Here is a 13764-nt window from a genome sequence, read left to right as displayed (position 1 = left end):
CGAGAACTGGGATCTGTGTGTGTAAACACACAGATCCCGGTTCTTTCAGGGGAGAGGAGACAGATCGTGTGTTCATACTATGTATGAACACTGATCTCTATCTCCTCCTAGTCAGTCCCACTCCCTCCACAGTTAGAACACACACTGGGGAACACAAGTAACTCCTTGATCGCCCCCTAGTGTTAACCCCTTCCCTACCGGTGACATTTACACAGTAATCAGTGCATTTTTATAGCACTGATCGCTGTATAATTGTCAATGGTTTCAAAAATGTGTCAAAAGTGTCCAATGTGTGCGCCATAATATAATGTCGCAGTCCCAAAAAAAATTTGCAGATCGCCGCCATTTCTATTAAAAAAAATATAATAATAATAAAAATGCCATAAATCTACCCCCTATTTTGTAGACGCTATAACTTTTGTGCAACCAATCAGTATACGCTTATTGTGATTTGTTTTACCAAAAATATGTAGAAGAATACATATCGGTCTAAACTGAGGAAAAAAATTGTTTTTTTGATAAAAAATGTGGGATATTTATTATAGCAAAAAGTAAAAGATATTGTGTTTTTTTCAAAATTGTCGCTCTTGTTTTGTTTATAGCTTAAAAAATAAAAACCACAGAGGCAATCAATCACCTCCATAAGAAAGCTCTATTTGTGGGGAAAAAAGGACATGAATTTTGTTTAGGTACAGCGTCGCATGACCGCGCAATTGTCAGGTAAAGCAACGCAGTGCCGAATCGCAAAAAATGGCCTGGTCATTAAGCAGCCAAATCTTCCGGGGCTGAAGCGGTTAAATGGCTTTAATTGCTATGCACCCTGAAAACTCGTAGAAATCTATGCGTCTGGCTCCCCACATGGAGATTAGGGGGTGGCGCATGGAGATTAGGGGGGAGGCGCCCCTTATGGACCGGTCACCGCTGTTTGAGAGGTTTATGTATATTGACCTGCTTTGCTAGCTGCCAACATTATTCACTGTAATGCTGGCTTCTACTTTGCATAATTTTAAGTTTAAAAAATCTTTGTGCATTGACTTTTACAAACAAGTTGTGACAATAAATTAGCAAATGATGCATAGAAATGAAAATGCTGCATCAGGCTTTTGTGAATTGGGACTAATATATATTACTATTTAAAAAAACATAGTTACCACACCTGGCATGTGATATACCAGCCCCTAGATTCACATTAAACTGCAAAACTAAGACAATGTATTACAATAACTTTGAGTAGTGTTATAACAATGAAAACTTTTTATTAAAAAGTCTTATGCCCTGTACACGCGGTCAGATTTTCCAACGGAGAAAGTGCGATCGGATTGTGTTTTTGGAAATTCCAGTCGTGTGTGGGCTCCATCTGACTTTTTCCATCGGAATTTCCAACACACAAAGTTTGAGAGCAGGATATAAAATTTCCCGACAACAAAATCCGATCCTTTAAATTCCGATCGTGTGTAGACAAATCTGACGCACAAAGTGCCACGCATTCTCAGAATAAATTAAGAGACGAAAGCTATTGGCTATTGCCCCGTTTATAGACCCGACATACGTGTTTTACGTCACCCCGTTCAGAACGATTGGATTTTCCGACAACTTTGTGCGACCGTGTGTATGCAAGACAAGTTTGAGCCAACATCCGTCGGAAAAAATCTGATGGATTTTGTTGTCGGAATGTCCGATCAATGTCCGATCGTGTGTACAGGGCATTAGACTCCAACTAACAAATAAAAAAAAAAAGCAAAGTTCTTAAAATGGATGTAAAGGCTGAAGGTTTTTTTACCTTCTTGCATTCTATGCATGAAGGTAAAAAACCTTCAGTGTGCAGCTCCCCCAATACTTACCTAAGCCTGATCTCAATCCAGCAATTTGCACAAGACCCAAGGCTCTCCCAGGTCTCTCCCTCCTGATTGGCTAAGATGCAGCAGCGGGAGCCATTGGCACCCGCTGCTGTCTATCACAGCCATTGAGGCAGGAGCAGGGGGCGGGGCTGAGCTGCACTCTCTGTGTCTTATGGATGCAGAAAGCTGGCTCGGGAGCGAGCACGCATGAGTGTCCCCACAGCAAGCGGCTTGCTATGGGGGCACACGGCAAGGTGGAGGGGCCCAGAGCGCCGGCTGGGGACCCAAGAAGAAGAGGATCGAGGCTGCTCTATGTAAAACCACTGCACAGACCAGGTAAGTATAGCATGTTTGTTATTTTTTTTTTTTATTAAAAATATTTAATTTACAATCACTTTAATTATTTTTGATAGGTTTGTCTTTTGCACATACTGCATATACAGAAAGTTCCCCAAAAAGAAAATCAACAGGATAACTGCTGCATATAAGCCATAAAGTACATGGACTTTCAAAGCATGATGTATTATCTTTAGGCCCGGTTCACACTTGTGCGATGCCAGACATCGCATGTAATTCGCAGCGCACTGCTGTATACATTACATGCGATGTCTGTGCGGTGCGATATCAGCCATACAGATAGTATGGCTGATATCGTACCGCATTCGGTCCAAACACACACAGGACCCTTTTTTCTGTTCGGACCAGAATGAGATCGCATGTGTGTTCACACATATGCGATGCGATTCATGTCCGAACTGTCAGTTCGCAGTGCGATACATGAGCTGAACTGGAGGTGTCATTAACAATGTATTGACACTCCCCAGCAGTTCGCATATGGCAGTGTGAACTGCCATGCGAGTCGGCGCGATACGGGAACCTGCAGTGGATTTGCAGGGTTCTCGCATCGCACAAGTGTGAACCGGGTCTTAAAGTGGTTATAAAGTTTGAAGGTTTTTTATCTTAAAGCACCCCCCCTAATACTTACCTGAGCCCCATCTCCATCCTGTAATGTCCACGAGTGTCTTGGCTGTCCGGGACTCTCTCCCCTGATTGGCTGAGACACAGCAGCGGCACCATTGGCTCCCACTGCTGTCAAAGTCAGTTAGCAGATCAGGTGAAATAGGGGGCGGGGCCAAACTGCAGCTCCATGTCTGAGTGGACACACGGAGCTGCAGCACAGCTTGGGTACCCCTATAGCAAGCCGCTTGCTGTGGGGGCACTCAGCAGGAGGGAGGGGCCAGGACCACAGAAGAGACACCCGAAAAGAGGAAGATCTGGGCTGATCTGTGCAAATCCACTGCAACAGAGCAGGTATGTATAATATGTATGTTATTTTCATTGAAAAAAGAAAAAACGAGACTTTACAATCACTTTAATAGCTGCAAAGCATTATTCTGATACGGAAGGCCTCATTTACTAAACTGATAATTTATAAAGTCAGGGGAAGTGAATACAAATATCCAGTCAACTGCAAGAAAATGTAAAGAATTAAAGTGTCACTAAATACTTATTATCCAAAAATTCACTATGTAATGGCGTTGTAATCTATTTTTACTATTTCTTACTGTGTTTTTTTGCCTCCTTGTAACATCCTGGGTGAACTCCCAAAGCTCTCCTTTTCCTCCTCATTTCCATTTGTTTAGAATGAGCAGTGCACATTAGTTGTAATCATATACACTGCTTTATGTACTCTACAACACTCAAAGTCCATAGTCCCTAGTCCATTCTGGAGCTGGCAAAAAAGAGTGCCTTTGTTTCTACAAATAGTGGGACCATGAAGAAAGAACCAAAAAAAAGAATTTGGAGAATTAGAGGAGGGTGAGAACAATCCAAGTATTGAGGTTGTTCTAAACCAAATAGGATTAATTTAATTGTAAGAGGGTAGTTCACTTTCCCTTATCTGTTAAGCTCAGTAAACAATCTCTGTTAGGGGACAAGTCCCTACTGCTTTAGCAAATCCACCCCGGTGACTTCATTTGATGGTTAAGGTGCTTTAGCTACAGAGTTGAAAGGTAGGCAAGATAGGATAAAGATGTGACAAGCATGCAGCAAATCCTGACCTGCATACTGTACCTGCATCATGGCAGTGCCTCAGAGGGTTTTGAATCTACTGGGTTCGAATTATAGCAAGCAACTAGGAATTTCTCAACAGGAGAGATTTGTTTTCAGAGAATGAGTATTAGAGATAAAATGTACACCCCAGCATTTTTGCTTTTGGTGAATGGGTAGGGATACTATGTACACACAATTAGTCTTTTTCCCATCTGGCATTACAATTGAATTATATTGTAAGATTTCTAGTCTCAGATTTTCTTTTTTTAATTTTTAAAATATGATGCAATATATAAAATTGCCAGCAGGTGGCAATAAAATACTTTTGATAAAAAGTAAGTGTTACTGCATTAACCATCTATGCACTTATACTCAGCAATCATCAGGTAATTTAGATTGAACAATACTCATGAGATTGTCTGTTTTGAGAATATCACATTGGACAGAAACAGAAATCTCTAGACTTGTTTGCTTAGCATTAAGTCAGAAGAAAGTTTTTAAATTGGATTTTAAAGCTATTTTTGAATAAAAACAGTTACAGAACAATGCACTGTGTCCAACAGCTGATAGCGAGTGCCCCCCCGAACCATGCCAGGCCACATGCCCTTAACATGGGGGAGTGGGTGCTTTGGGGCGGGCGGTTCTGCTCTACTCTGGAGAGAAGGGCCTCTTCCCAACAACCCTGGGCTGTGGTTGTCGGGATCTGTAGGCAGGGGGCTTATCAGAATCATGAAGCCCCTTTAACATGGGAGCCCCCAGATCCCCCCCATGTGAATGATTATTGGGTACATAGTACCCCTACCCATTCACCAAAAAAATGACAATTAGTAATAAACACAAGAGACAGTTTTTGACAAATCATTTATTTAAAAAAATAAATAAATAGTGTCCTTCATCAATCATGCCGCCCGCCGACCCAAAAAATGAAAAAAATAAACACTCCACCTCCTGAAGGCCTCCTCTCCGCTTTGACATTTATTATGTAGGTTAGGGGCGGGGGCCACCTAGCTACGTCACCCGGTGGCTCCGTCCCACATGAGGTCACATGCCCACCATGCACCAGTCCATGACATCAAAAGGGGGTGGTACCACTGGGTGATGTAGCTGGGTGGTCCCGCCCCTTACCTATATAAGAATGTCAAAGTGCAGAGTAGACATTCGCCGGGAGGCCTCCCAGGAGGCGGGAGCATTTTTTATCTTTTTTATTTTTTGGGTTGGCAGCTGGCGGCGTGATTGATGATGGATTTACATCGAGGGGCACTATTTTTTTATTTTTTAACAAAGGATTCTTCCAAAACTGTCTCTTGTGTTTATTACTTTTTGCTATTTTTTTGGATGAATGGGTAGGGGTACTATGTACCCGATACTCATTCACATGGGGGGGGGCAAGATCTGGGGGCCCTCTTGCTAAAGAAGGCTTCCAGATTCTGACAAGTCCCCCGTTTGAAGACCCCGACAACCACAGCCCAGGGTTGTCGGGAAGAAGTCTTGTCCCCATCAACATGGGGAAAAGGTGCTCTGGGGTGGGGGGGGCCCAAAGCACCCACCCTGGGGGGGAGCTGGCTTGCCCCACCCTTTCCTGACCTGCCAGGCTGCATGCCCAGATTAGGATCTGATATGGATTTTGAGGGGACCCCACACCGTTTTTTATTGGGTTTTTTTTCTGGCCTGGGGTACCCTTCCAAATTTTGAGGTGACCCCATGCCATTTTTTAATTTATTTTTTCAATAGCCGGGTGCTGGCAATTGTAACCACGAGTCATTTTAAATGGGATTTGACTTGTTTTTTTTTTCTTTAGAAATGTCCATTTTTGCTGCAGCATGTTTTATCCATGCCACAGGCACTATATTTAAAGAATTTTTGATTGTTTTTATTTTTATTTGATATTTTATTGATACATGTCCCCCCAGGGCAGTACCCAGACCCCCATACCCCTTTTATGGCCAATTATTAGAACATAAGCCTTTAAAATGGGTATTTTTGATTTTTCCTGTTCGGCTCTCATAGACTTCAATTGGGTTTGCCGTTTGGGTTAGAACATTTCTCCTGTTCGGAAGTTCAGTTGCGAACTGAACAGGGGGGTGTTCTGCCCATCCTTAATGATAAGTGTACTGCTTGGTGTGTTCAGTTGTTTGCATGAGTATTTACCTCCCTTGGACATTTCCATATTTCTACTGTTACAATCCGGTATTAAAAAAGAATTAGAATACATAATAAATTGGTAAAACTGCAGATGCTAGAAAAAAAAATATATTTATTTATCTCTATCAAAAATATCCCGAGCTTTTAACATCTCATGGAGCACTCATGGAACACAGGATCTTTACGACGCTCCATGCCGTTACAACTGAGCATGAGCGGGAACCAGCAAGGAATGCTGGTAGATCTGTAATACTGGAACCAGGAAGTGATTGCTTGTTGGCTTCAAATGCCCATAAGCAAGATGAAAACGGCAGTACACATTTTATATAACTTACTATTTGAAACAAAAACTGACATCTTGGGAGGAAATGACTGCAAAAAGTGACATTGTAAAGATGTGAATTTTTAAGTAAAAAAAAAAAAAAAAAAAACGCGAGTGCAAATCCGCTTTAGATCCAATTGATAATTTGTGGCAAGCCTTGAAAATTGCTGTTCACAGACGCTCTCCATCCAATCTGACAGAGCTTGAGCTATATTGCAAAGAATAATGGGCAAAAATGTCACTCTCTAGATGTGCAAAGCTGGTAGAGACATCCCCAAAAAGACTTGCAGCTGTAATTGCAGCGAAGGGTGGTTCTACAAAGTATTGACTCAGGGGGGCTGAATACAAATGCACCCCACATTTTTCAGATATTTATTTGTAAAAAATTTTGAAAACCATTTATCATTTTCCTTCTGCTTCACAATTATGCGCCACTTTGTGTTGGTCTATCACATAAAATCCCACTAAAATACATTTACGTTTTTGGTTGTAGCATGACAAAATGTGGAACATTTCAAGGGGTATGAATACTTTTTCAAGGCACTGTATATAATAACTATAGGAATTAGCAAACTTGCAAGATAGGATTAGGGATGAGCCCGATGTTCGACCTGACTTGCATGTTTTGGCCAATCACAGCGCGCTCTGCTATGAGAGCCATGATTGGCCAAAGGAAGGGTGCCTTTGGCCAATAATGGCTCAGGGGGCTGAGTCCATGCCCTACACTATGTTAGGCTGCCTACATAGCGGCCGCACATAGTTGTATGAATAAGATCAGCAAAATAACATTTGTAAAGGAAAAAATGTCAGTTAAAACTGCTCGCGGCTGTAATATATTGCTGGCAATATAAATATAATTTTTTTTGAAAAAAAAAATTATATTTATATTGCCAGCAATATATTACAGCCGCGAGCAGTTTTAACTGACATTTTTTCCTTTACAAATGTTATTTTGCTGATCTTATTCATACAACTATGTGCGGCCGCTATGTAGGCAGCCTAACATAGTGTAGGGCATGGACTCAGCCCCCTGAGCCATTATTGGCCAAAGGAAAAAATGGCACAGGGTGCCCCCCAAAATCCATACCAGACCCTTATCCGCGCACACAACCTGGCAGGCCACAGGAAAAGGGGGGCGAGAGAGCGCCCCCCCCAAGAACCATACCAGGCCACATGCCCTCAACATGGGGAGGGTGTTTTGGGGTCCCACCAAAACACCTTGTCCCCTGTTGATGGGGACAACGGCCTTTTCCCCACAGCCCTTGCCTGGTGGTTGTGGGGGTCTGCGGGCAGGGGTCTTATCAGAATCTGGAAGCCCCCTTTAACAAGGGGAATTCCAGATCCCGCCCCTCCCATGTGAATGGGTATCGGGTACATTGTTCCCCTACCCGTTAAACCTAAAAAGTGTCAAAATGGTAAAAATGACAGGAGACAGTTTGGGACAAGTCCTTTATTAAACGCTTGCCGACCGGCTCACGCCGATATACGTCGGCAGAAGGGCAAATACAAGCATATTAACGTACCTGTACGTTGCCCTTCAAGAAGTGGTTTGCGGGCGCACGCGCGCCGCTGCGAGCTTCGTGAGTGTGATTGCAGGTCTTGGGGACTCAATGTCCGCGGGGATAGAGAAAGAACCAGTGTGGATGGATGGGATGCTGTGCTCCAGCTCCCGTCCGTCAACGAAGGGGTGGTAATCTAATCGATGACGCTCGTGATGACGATCCTGATTGAGCCCACCTTTGTTGCTTTTTAAAGCGCAGAGTCGTGTTGCATGGCCACGCCCTCTGAAGACGTAATGATGAAATGCGTCAGTGCGTGACCACGCGACCCTACAGCTCTACACACCAAGCGTCATCCCGGGACTCATCGAGATGGGTGGAACGCCAGCACTCCGACCAGCGGTGAGCAGACGTGATGGATGTGACAGGCTGTTTTTAACTGTGACTACTGTAAGCATATTTTTGTATGGGGGGCACTTTTTGGAAACAAACAATATTGCACTGTGGAGAGTCTCCCCTATTGTTTTTACATGATGCCATGGTGCTAAGTGAATTTCTGGAGTATAACGGAGTGCGATCAGCTGCTGTTCCAGAGTGGATCATCACAATTAAAGAGATTACAGACTCTAGTAAATCCACACTTCTGGTAAGCATTTATGCAAAACGGGCTAACCACGAGGTGATACGGTGGAGGTTTATCATCCTAAGGATAATATATTGGATCTAATATAGAAGCCTTCTCCCGCTATCGTTATCTCACTCACACATGGGACTTATCACTCTCTGATGTGCATCTCACAAGCTGCACATTTTTGGGCACCTGGAATTGCTTACTAGTGATTTGAATTTTATTTGACTTTGAACTTGCAACTGTCATACTCTCTTATTTTTATTTTTATTTATATCTATTTCTGCACCTTTATTGTTGCTAAAATACGTATAAGGATTAATTTTTCCCATTGTTTTACGATACAGTCGCCAGGTGGACAGGTAGAGTGTATTAGTATAAGATCTTAATGAATAACAAGGGAAGGTTATAGCACTCAATGATTATCATTAGCATGAATGAGCATTCATCTTAAGCGCTGTTAATACTATTCTGTCCTTAGAAAGTATACATTTATTTAATTTTAACCTAGGTTTTACCTTATAACGGCAGCTAGAAGTGTGTCAAATTTTCTGTATCCATTTGAGCGCTAGGATCAGAGTGATTTTTCACGTTTGATATTCTCCATTGCATTTGCATAATATACTGATTAATTTGGTGGGGTTTTTTTTGGAATCCAACTGATTACTTGCATAGACAACTATGTTTTCCTACTGGTGCTGTCCACTCTCCTAAACTTATATATATATATTTATTTATATTAGGCATGTGCAATTTGTTTCAATCCAAATTCATTTTTTATCGAATTTCGACAAATTCGTTAATTCGGAAATATCCGAATTAACGAAAACCCGTTTAACAGTTTTTTCAGAATATTCATAAATTCGAAAAATTTGTACATTCGTAAATTCATACATTCGGAAATTCGTACATTCGTAAATTTGTACATTAGTAAATTAGTGAATTCGGAAATTTGTAAATTCGCAAATCTGAAATAATAATTAACTAATAATATTACTAGTAACTATTTAATTATAGGTATTGTAATTTCCTTTCAAATTTGGCTGTTAGTTAATGTAACACATACAAATTTATCCGAAGTTATGAATGATCCGAAATAACGAATGCCGCATCCAAACGAATGGAACGTAATAAATTAATAATAATAAATAACAATAATAATATTAAAAACTTTTTATTATTATTATTTATTATTAATTTGTTCCGTTCCATGTATTTAGATGCACCATTCGTTATTTTGGATAATTCGTAACTTCGGATAAATTCGTATTTGTTACGTTCACTGACAGCCAAATTTGAAAGGAAATTACAATACCTATATTTTAATAGTTAGTTACTATTTCCGATTTTCGAATTTTCGGGTTTTTGGATTTTCAAATTTCAAATTTACAAATTTCCGAATTTTCGAATTTACAAATGTACGAATTTACCAATTTACGAATGTACGAATTTACGAATGTACTAATGTAAGAATGTACAAATTCACGAATGTAAGAATGAACGAATGTACGAATTTACGAATGTACGAATGAACGACTTTATGAATGTACGAATTTACGAATGTACGAATTGCGATCATAACGAATGACCTGAAAAGCGAAAAAAAATAAAATAAAATAATGAAACGAAAACGAAAATGAACAAATTTTTTGGCTGTGCACATGTCAAATATATATATATATATAGCTAAATATCTATATATACAGTACTGTGCAAACGTTTTAGACAGGTGTGAAGAAATGCTGTAAAGTAGAAATGTTTTCAAAAATATATGTATTTTAATTGTTTATTTGTTATCAATTTACAAAATGCAAAATGAGTGAACAGAGGAAACATTTAAATCAAATCAATATTTGGTGTGACTACCCTTCAAACCAGCATCTATTCTTCTAGGTACACACAGTGCTTGTGCACACAGTTTTTGAAGGAACTCGGCAGGTAGGTTGGTCCAAACATCTTCCAGTACTAACCACATATCTTCTGTAGATGTAAGCTGCCTGAAATCCTTCTGTTTCTTCATGTAATCCCAGACAGACTCCACGATGTTGAGATCAGGGCTCTGTGGGGACCAAACCATCACTTCCAGACTCCTTGTTCTTGTTTACACTGAATATAGTTCTTAAAGGGTTACTAACCTTGTTTTTTTTCCTTTTTAAAAATAACAAACATATCATACTTACCTCCTCTGTGCAGCAGGACTCGGCCCCGCCCCCTGTGGCCGTGTCATTGGATTTGATTGACAGCAGCGGGAGCCAATGGCTGTGCAGCTATCAATCTATCCAATCAGTACATGAGACACCAGCCGAAGCTGGTGTGCTTGTTCCCGTCACGGGAATTACGGGGCTCAGGTAAGTAAAAGGGGGGCTGGGGGGGGTCTGCTGCATGACAGGAGGTTTTTCACCTTAATGCATAGAATGAACCCCTTTAATGACATCGGCTGTATGTTTGAGGTTGTTGTCCTGCTGCAGAATACATTTGGGGCCAATCACACACCTCCTTGATGGTATGGCATGATGGATAAATATCTGTCTGCATTTAATGTACCATCCAGTGACAGCATACACACACAACTTTTGTCAATCCTTGGCAGCAATTTCAGCTAAAATTAACAGCTGCAAGTCATTTGGGGAAAGCCTCTATAAACTTTCCACATCTGAATTCTAGCAATTTTTCCCATTGCTGTAGCTCTGTCAACTTGGAATGGTAAAAAACAGTTTTTAAGCATTCTCTCCATAGATTGTCAATTAGATTGGGATTTGGGCTTTCAATTAACAGTTCACATTCACGCTCTTGGATTTAAATGATTACATTTGTGGCTTTGGCTGTTTTTAGGGCTATTGTACTTTTGGACTGTGAACCTGCAGCCCACTCCTAGATTTCTTCAATACTGACACAGGCTTCCTCCAGAATTGTCCTCTATTCAGCTCCATCCAAATTGCTCCCAGTCCTCATCACTGCCACTGATAAGCATACATACACCATGGGATGGCGCTCTCATATTTTTTCTAATTTTTATTAATGGGTTTAGTGGTGCTCTAGAAAATGTTTGGAGCTTGGGATGTTGTTTTATAACTCAACCATGTTTGGTATTTTTCCCAGAATTTTAAATTAGACTTATTTGATAGCTCTTTGTTTGTGTATACTTATGCAATCAATACTTCTGCACCAGTGGTTCGATGTACTGCTGTATAATAGCTGTCATAGACAGTAGCATAACTTTTTTCATAGCAGTTGGCTTCTGTGGGGCTTGTGGGATGTAGGTGGGGGGCAGTTGGCAAGCTGTTGAGGCAAATATAGGAAACATGTTCATGTGTAGATAACGTAGATTGAGTTCTGTACTATTGAGGGTTGGGTAAGTTACAGTTGACCTTGACTTCCAGTAAACCTTCAGTCAAGATGAGCTGAAATTGGTTACACAGCAAGAGTCTTAAAGATTGTTGCTAGACAGAGCTCTTCCTCATATTTGCTGTTCAGTAGGCAGATGTCTTAGTATAACACTCCAATGACTCCTACCACCTCAGATTCAAGAGCAACATTCGATTAAAAAACCATATTCATTGTAGAAAGCTAACAGTAGATGGGATGTAAAAGTCTATTGACAGGCTAAAAATGTGTGGACATTGCTCATCTTCATTCTATGTGCAGAGGTTAAGAATTACCAATGTCAGAACTAAAATCACTGCTAAAATTATTTGAGTCTAAAGTACATTTTGGCCAGCATTCACTATATGTCTTATGCATACAGGTATAAACACTGTCAACATGGCTTCAGCATCATGGATAGAAATTTCTGCAAGAATATCATTTTTTTTTTGTTCTATTAAAAAAAAAGGCGTACCCCCTCCCTGCCTTTCCTAACTGATCAGCCAAACCCACCTTGATGGAGTAGGTCACCACTACTCCAGTCGTTCAAGAGCGCGACAATGTCTCTTGAGATTTCCTATTGTTGTCAGTTTGCCAGGGTTGTAACGGTCGGGGCCTGATTCTGCGTGTGGTTAGAGGAGCAAGTGCATCTAGTGATGATGAGAGCGAACTGTTGTAGACAGAGGTGGCCAGGTCAGGGCAGGACAGGACAGGGGAGAGAATATGTCATTTAGGTGGTCAGTAGCAGAATAGAGAAGAGAAGAGTTAAGGTGACGAAGGTTCCTACAAGTAATTGTTTGCTGCTTGGAGGGATGGGTGGTTGGAGGCAAGGATACAGTGAAACTAATGAGGTTGTGATCAGAGAGAGTAAAGGGGGTGTTTGTGAGGTTGCCAGGGTTGCAGAGATGGGAGAATACAAGGTCAAGGGTATTACCATTGGAGTGAGTGGAAGTATGTGTCCATTGTGTTAGGTCAAAAGATGAGGTTAAGTTGAGAAGTTTAGCTGTAGTTGGGCTGTTAACATTGACAGGAATGTTGAAGTCACCAAGAATAATCGTGGGTATTTCAGAGGAGAGAAAGTAGGGTAGCCAGGCAGCAAAGTCATTAAGAAAGTGCAACAACGGTCCTGGAGGCCGATAAATTGCTGCAATCCTCAGAGAAATAGGAGAAAACAGACGAATACAGTGCCTCTCAAAAAGAGAGGGAAAGAGAGGGAGGGATAGGATGGACTTGGAAGGTGCTCTGTGGGGATAGAAGGCATCCAACTCCCCCTCCTTTCTATCCATTGGGTCTGGGCGAGTGAGTTCAATGGAGGCCACCATGGGAGAGGGCAGCAGGAGAAGCTGAGTCCAAATTTTGAAGCCAGGTTTCGGTTACGGCGAGTATGTTAAAGCCATGAGAGATGAAGAGGTCATGTACAGATGTTAGCTTGTTACAGATGGAGCGGGCATTCCAAAGGGCGCATGAGATAAATGGGCTGCTTTGAGGAAGCAGGGGGATAGAAACTAAATAAAGTAGATTGCAGTGTTTGCCAGAGAGGGAGGGGTATTGGAGATGTGGCTTGCAGTTTGAAAATGGTGGACCAGGATTAGGAGAAATGTCACCTGAGACTAGGAGAAGGAGGAGGGTGAGGAAGGCAAGATGGAAGTGGTATGTGCATGTGTGCACGTGTCTAGTGGCCTGGTGTTTATGCCAGCATGTGGGTGCAGCAAATGCAGAAGATGATGGGTGCAGTAGTAGAGAGAGGGTAGGAGTGAGGGTGATATGTGCATGCTGCAGGGTAGAGAGGAGGGGTAGAGTAAGGATAATTTGAGGATAGAAGACACTGATGTGAGAAGAATGAGAATGAGGAGCATGTTAGTGGATTGAGTGGGAATCTGACTTGATATAAAATAAATGTCAAATGCTGGTTTGCTTGCC

This window comes from Aquarana catesbeiana, linkage group LG08, assembly GCF_042186555.1.
Source record: "Aquarana catesbeiana isolate 2022-GZ linkage group LG08, ASM4218655v1, whole genome shotgun sequence".
In the NCBI taxonomy this organism is placed as follows: Eukaryota; Metazoa; Chordata; class Amphibia; order Anura; family Ranidae; genus Aquarana; species Aquarana catesbeiana.
Note: the sequence above shows the minus strand (reverse complement) of the source record.